Source organism: Orycteropus afer, unplaced genomic scaffold, assembly GCF_000298275.1.
Source record: "Orycteropus afer afer isolate SDZICR_OR568_19922 unplaced genomic scaffold, OryAfe1.0 scaffold00474, whole genome shotgun sequence".
NCBI classification, from domain to species: domain Eukaryota; kingdom Metazoa; phylum Chordata; class Mammalia; order Tubulidentata; family Orycteropodidae; genus Orycteropus; species Orycteropus afer.
This window is the reverse complement of record NW_006922061.1, coordinates 2,146,341-2,154,232: the sequence shown is the minus strand read 5'-3', so window position 1 is coordinate 2,154,232 and position 7,892 is coordinate 2,146,341.

Below are 7,892 nucleotides of genomic sequence, written 5' to 3'. Positions count from 1 at the left end.
TGCTAACCAGAAGGTTCTGCCCTCAAGTAGTAACTGACCGTTGCTCTAATAATTAAAAGATTTAATCTTCCCTACTTTATTATGTAGGAGCTCTGGTAGCGTAGTGCCTAAGACACTTGACTGCTAACCAGAAGGTTGGCGGTTCAAACCCACCAGCCACTCCTTGGAAGGAAGATGGGGCAATCTACTCCTGTAGTGATATTGCCTCAGAAACCCAAGGAGGGGTCGCTATGAGTCAGGTCTGAATTGACAGCACATAACAACAACAACAACTTTATTATGCACAGTGGTAGTTCAATGGTAAAATTCTCACCTTTCATGCAGAAGACCAGGTGAAATTTGTGGACAATGCACATCATGAAAAACCATCGCCCATGAATCAGTGGAGACATGCACGTTGATAAATTGGTGAGCAGGTTTAAATGGAGCTTCCAGATAAAAATGGACTAGGAAGAAAGGCCTGGTGATCTACTTGTAAAAATAAGCAAATGAAGACTTTATGAATCACAATGGTTCAATCCCATTGTGCATGGATTCAACAGTAGCTAACAAAAATAAATTTACTCAAAGGTAATATTTGAAACTATATGCTTTGGGAGTCATAAGACTATGGCAAAAGGGCCACCCAGGAAATAAATCAGCTTAGAATTTTGACAAGTTATTCTCTAAGTATAGTTTCCTCATCTTCAGAGAAATCTTAACAATAAAGAAAATTATAATCACATTTTAAGATTTGTGCATTAAGCCATTTTTTCTTAGGAAGAAATTTGAACACATTGATATTGGAGTTACAGTATGATATAATAGCTTCAGATTTCAAGGGAGTTTGAATTAAGCACAGTGCCTAAGAAGAGCCACAGGAAAATACGAAGCTTGTCTTTGATGTTTCCTGCTGTCCATATTGTGCTCTACTTGCCACCACTGGGCTCTCTGTTGTAACTGACCCACATGTGGATTGTCCAATAAGCAAGATAAATGAGGGTTAACTTATAATTATTTACTAATCTGTAATGAACAATTTCACACAGGCTTCTGTTGAAAAACATGAAACTCTTCACTACAGATTAGTAAGTAAGCACTGATAAGACTATGTTTACATTGCTTACTGGGTACTCTGTCCCTGTCAAGGACTGCAAATTTGAAAAGAGCTTTTGAATTTGTAGGAAGGTATCATGTGTCTGGGAGACAGACAGATGCCAGCTATGTGTAGAAGTAAAATCTTTGATGTGGTGAAAAATATGAAATTGTTTACTACAGGTAAGTAAGTATGCACAAGTAAGCCCATGCTTACCTTTCTTATTGGGTAATTAATCACTGGGCTGACACTTTGTGCTCAGTCACTCAGAGCAAATAAAACCTCCACCTGGCTTACCACCTGGTCCCATCAACCCTGAGTCAGCTGAAGCAGGGGCCTCGTGTCAACCACCTACACTTCTGTACAAATTATTATCTTTCCAAGAGAAAACTGGGTTTAAGACCAACGTTTCCTTATCACTGAAAAATGCTTAATTCTCTTGCAGTCATTTCAGGCATTAATGTATTGATAAAAATTATGATTCCAGAATAAGATAAAAGATTTCCTGATGAGCAGGGCAGCATGTTAATTAGGCATATCCCTGCATTTTACAAAACACTGAAAAAGCTGTTTTTATTATATACAGATCAGCAGATTGTATACTTGTTTTCTGTTCTTAATACCCCTGGAGAACCAGACCTATGTGGTTAAGCTTTAAATTGACATTTTGTAGAATATTAAGTGTAGGATCATACTTTGGGTGCTTTGGTTAAGTGCTTTTTCAATCCAAAGAATAAAATGGGTAGATTTTGCAAACCATGTTATAAACTAGTGAAGAGAGTACAAAGTACTATGATAATAGTGTTAGAAGGTTTGAGATCAAGCATTTGTTCTTTCACTTACAGCAGTCTGATTGTAGATTTGATCTTTACCCTTCTTGTCCTCATTTCCCTACTATATCAGACAGAAATAAGAATTACATCTTGCCCCATTGTTTTGTTATAACAAAACTTCAAAATTAGTAAATTTAGGTGAATACATGCAATAAAAATGTATGCATTCTTATTCAATTATTATATATATTCTTTACAAATACATTTTGAATATTTGAAAATCAAGAATAACATGACACATGCACACATGTTTATATATATAGTAGAATCATAGGTGGAGTGGTGAGATACAGGCAAAGGTCCAGCAAAAATGCTAAAAAATGTGAAACATTTTGATCTGAGATGTTGATGGAGTGAATTATTAAGTTGTTCTATAAAAAATGGGAAGAGGTTTGAAAGAAAGGTGAAAGTTTTCAGTTGGAGGAAAAGTGCAGAGTTATGGAGATGGGAGTTTAAGAAAGTGAATTAGCATATGTAATAGAATCTGTGGCTGGATAAAAAATTAAGAAGTAATACTAGTTGTCATAATTAATTATAATTGTATAAATAGTATTCCCAGTTATAAGTTACCATCAAGTTGACTCCAACCCATGAACCTTCAAACTTTTGGTTAGTGGTTGAGCACTTTAACCATTTTCACCACCCAAGCACTCCTTAAATAGCATTACTAGTATGTAATTCCAAGTACACTGTATGTATAGAAATGACTTCAATGTTTCAACTGAAATCAGTTCTATTCAAAACAGAATCATTTTCATTTTGCAGGTTTTTCCTTGGACCTACAAAAGAATAATACTTGTGAAAGATAAAGTAGTTAATTTTCTTTGGACATAATCACATTTTCAGTAATTATATGAAAAAAATCTGTATTATTTTAAAGGAAAAGAAGAAAAGCATTTCAACCAGTTATTTCTGAATTGAACATATTGTTGGCAATCAACTTGACTTTTAATTTTATCAAAAAACTTCATTTCTTTAGTTCTTACCATCAATTCATATTTTTTACTAAAGTCAATATATTTTCTACCAAAATCTATTTTAGCAAAAGGCCTGGTTTTGAATCTCTGCTACACTATTCCCTACCTGTGTGTGTGGATATAAACAATGTTTTGATTGTGTAAAGAATAAGCAAAATGAAGAAGAATGAATAATTCCATAAATATTTTCTGGGTGTGTAATCTTATGTTATGTAGCTGCTCTAAGTTGATAATCAAACAACACATACTTCATAAGTTTTTATGGAAGAGTTAGGTAAGATCACAACAGGGAAGGATCTTGCATAATGTTTGGTAGTTGCTGTAATGCAGATATAGGTTCATTCATCACTAGGTGAGTAGATCAGGTTTATTTTGAAAATAAGAAAAGTTGACATTTTTCTCTTCTCAAAACAAAAAGTTACCACCTCCTCTTCCATCTCCAAGATTATGCTTATATAATCTTCATACATTTTTTTCCCTCACAGTGCTCATTTCTAAATTCTATGGAATTTTTACATCAGTTCCTAAAAGAAGCACATATGTATTTAGAGACATTTAGGAAAAGATTGTAACCATTGTTTAAAAAAAAAAAAAAAAAATACCAGAAGGCTGGAGGTTCAAACCCACCAGCCACTCCTCGGAAAGAAGATTGGGTAATCTACTTCCGTAGTGATACCACCTCGGAAACCCAAGGAGGGGTCGCTGTGAGTCAGGTCTGACTCGATGGCACATAACAACAATAACATTAAGTTTATTCCATTTTTTTTCTGTTTTTATTAATGCCTGAGATATCATAACTTCTCATTTGTGATTCACCAATCAAACATCAGTAAGGTTTAGTTTTAGGATTCTTTCAGACTCTGATTTATGTTACCTATATACTCTCTCCATATATATTTCTATACAACTTTTATTTTTGTCTATTTTATATAATTTGAAAAAGCACCATTGATGCCTTCTCTTCTGAAAAGTAAGATAAGTAAATAAACATTTTTGTTCATAATTTACCTAATTAAAATAAAATAACCTTACCTATCTTGTTAGTTAGCTATTTCTATCTCTTTCACAAACACACACATCAAGATCAGTTAAAATAATTGAAGTAATGCATAAATTATTTTAGGAAGATCAATAAATGGTTATTAGACTTAAAAATATTAATATATGAAAAGTACTTAAATGATTGCAAAGTACCCTGCAATATATTACCTTATGTCTTCATCACAATAACCTGCAAATAAAAACAGATATCATTAATCTCATTTCACAGATGAGTAAATTTAATGTGGTTACCTCACAAAATGTCTAGACAAGGAACCAATTTTATATATTCAAATTTATACTTTAAAAAAGAAGTTCAATACATACTAGCTTATGGTAATGATTGCACTGATTTATCTTGTAAGTAAAGCCAGAGAAAGGAAAAATAGTAAAGGAATAATCAGATGGGACAAAAAACAGAAATCTGGGCAAGGATACAATAGGCAGACCCTATGGGGCAAATCAAGGGTATTTCTTCAGTCAAAAGTTAATGGTGAACAAACACTGGAAGCAGGGGTCCATGCTGATAGAAAAGTCTTCTCCGTGGAAGGAAAAATAAATCAGTCCTGAGATAAACTCACTCAACCTCCTCTGAAGTTGATAGAACATAACCTTGGCTGAAGGAACAAAGATTCTTCCTATCAGCTGTTGAATGACTTAAGAAATGCTCTGAGACTTTTTTTTCCCACAACATGACCAATAAAACTATCCACAATTTCTACACATCAGTATCTTATATTATGTAAACTCTGCTCCTGAAATCAGATGCCAGCCAAAAATCTGCAGTCCCAGAAGACAGACGAGATTATTTCTGAGACATTACACCAGCAGCCAAAGGGGATAAGTTAGCTCTGAGGATAAATTACTCACAAAACGTCCAACTACTACTTTCATCAAATAGGTGGCTTAGACTCTCCACTATTTAGTCATTCAGCCTGTCTGTGTATACAGATCCATTTTAAAAGTCCATTTGTTTTTCAAAAAGGAGTCATACTTATGGAAATAATTTTGAAAGAGTGCATATCTTTAATTCTCATGGTTTGTCCATTCTATGCTTTCCTAACTGACAAGTCCATGTAGCTCATAATTCACCCAAGATTAAAGAATATTTTGGAGATTTCTATACATCCATCTATCTAAACTTTTTATGACACAAACTCTTTTCTTTTACCTATGTCATTATTCTGTAATTATAAATCAGTTCAAAGTGGAATGTATGTATTGTTTCAACTTAAAGCAATTGATTGAATTCATTTTTAAATCTAGTTAAGAAAAACTAATCAGAAGTCTCTAACATAAGGAAATATACTTTATGTAATTATTTTAAGATATTTTCTTAAATACAGAGAAATAATATTGGATGCAGTGCATATTTCTGGAGAGAGGGAAATATGAAGATTGTCCCTTAATGTTAGAAGAAGACCAAGACTTGTACATGGTACAATTCTTTTTTAAGTAAAGCATATAATGACTCTGATCATAATCTAAAGACCACTCTTTTATGATTGTATTTTCTCTATTTAAATACTTAGTTATTCAAATACCAATCAATTTTATTGTAGTGCATATGCACTTTTTTTTCCTTAATCAGCTACTCAATCAACATTTATTGCATAATTTCCCTTTTATTCGTTTGTTTGTGTTGCTGCCTGTATTATACACAACTTTGCCATGAGTATTCAGGTAAATTGGTTCCTTAGTTAACTTACATCCGTGATGTGAACGTGAACTGGATTTGGATTCAGTGATATATGTATGAGCATTCTTTCTACACTCTGCACAAAAGAAATATTCTGTTTCTACATCAGGGACACAAAACAGGTGACCAGGAGTTTTTATTTGATTTTCATTAGGTATAAGGGGAACTTGGAAATAGACAAAATGGACAAAATATTTTTAATTACATTGAAAGCATCAGAATTGCAGGGCCAAGAACCAGAAGAATGAAAGCCAGCAAGGTTAGGCTTTCATACACAGACACATTGCCTTGTGATGAGAATGTAGATTCTAGGAAGAAAAGGCAGTTGAAATCAAGAGCAGAGATACTGACTGTACATTGAAGAAGGACAAAAATTGGAGGACAGAGTTTTTGAAGGACCTATTTTGAACCAAAGATAGACTAGGTCTCACAGAAGTGGAAAGTGGGTTCACTATATTCCTATGATAAGCTTATCTAGCATTCCTATAATTTCTAGCTATCTGCCAGAAGCAAATGTAAATCATTTCTGGAAAAACATTGCATTGTTCATTCCTAAATTATTTAAATAATTTGCATAAAAGTTTTATATCATCTTGACATTTAGTCAAAAATAACTTGACATATGAGAGAAAAAAATGATATCACTGAAAAAAAGTTGAAATTAAGGAAGATAACTTGAAAAAATATAAAGATGAAAATGAAATAAATAAAAAATTCAGTAAATTAGTTTAACAGCAAATTCAGTACAAAACAGACAGAATGAAACACTATGAAAATTAGAAGGTATGGTTTAATATTAGAATTAAAATTATCTGGATTGAAATTAGAAAGTCATGGAAAAACAGATAAGAAATAAGAAGAGAGTAAGAAACAGGAAATGTATCACATATGTGATGGAAACCTCACAGGGAAAAGACATCCTCAGACCAGCAATATTTGAAAAGAAAATGACTGAAAAATGAAATATTACTCATAGTATCTGTCAGTTTTCAACACAAAAAGCATAATTGCTGTTGTTGTTATGTGCCGTGGAGTCGGACCCAACTCATAGCGACCCCTCCTTGGGTTTCTGAGGTGGTATTACTGTGGAAGTAGACTGCCTGAACTTCCTTCCGAAAAGCATAATTAGGTGGAGATATATAAAGAGATTAATTGTAAGAATTTGGTTTAAGCTACTATGTGGCTGCATGGGCAAATCCAAAGTCTGTAGAACAGGCCATCAGGAATGGTAGACTGGAAATATTGGGCACAGCTGAACTGCCCTATACAGATGGAATTTCCTCCCCTTCAAGTAATCCACAGATTTGCTCTTAAGGCTTTTGAGCTGTTTGAATCAGGCCTACCCACAGTATCTAAGATGTTCTTGGTAGGTGGCATCAAGCTGATTCTGACTCAAAATGATGCTGTGTACAACAGAAGGAAATACTGCCCAGTTCTGTGCCATTCTCACAATCATTTCTATGTTTGAGACCGTTATAGCAGCCACTGCATCAATCCATCACATCGAGGGTCTTGCTGTTTTCTTGCTGACCTTTTACCTTAGCAAGCATGATACCTTTCTCCAGAGACTGGTCTCTCCTGATAACATGATAGGTACCAGAGACAAAGTCTCAACATTCTCACTTCTAAGGAGCCTCTGGCTGCACTTCTTCCAGAGAGATTGAATTGTTCTTCTGGTAGTCTATGGTATATTCAATATTCTTCACCAACACCATAATATAAAGGCATCAGCTTTGATTTTTCTTATTTATTTCCAGCTTTCCTATGCATACAAAGCAATTTCAAATATAAAAACTTCATTCAGACACAGCTTAAAAAGTGATGGTTTTGCTCTTTAACCTTTTAACAGGATATTTTGCAGAAGATTTGCCCCATGTAAGACATCATTTGATTTCTTGACTGCTGCTTCCCTGGTCATTGATAGAGGATACCAGTAAAATGAAATCTTTGACAACTTCAGTCTTTTCTCTGTTTATCATGATTTTGCTTATTTGTCCAATTGTGAGGACTTTTGCTTTTGTTGAGGTGTAATTAATACTAATGGTTGTAGTCTTTGTTCTTTATCAGTAAGTGTGCCAAGGCTTCTTCACATTCAGCAAGCACAGTTGTGTCATCTGCATATTAGAAGTTATTAATAAGTCTCCCTCTAATCCTGGTGCCCCATTGTTCTTCATATAGCCCAGCTTCTCAGATTATTTGCTCAGCATTCATATTGAAGAAGTATGGTGAAAGGATACATATCTTTCCTTATATCATGAATTATCCCA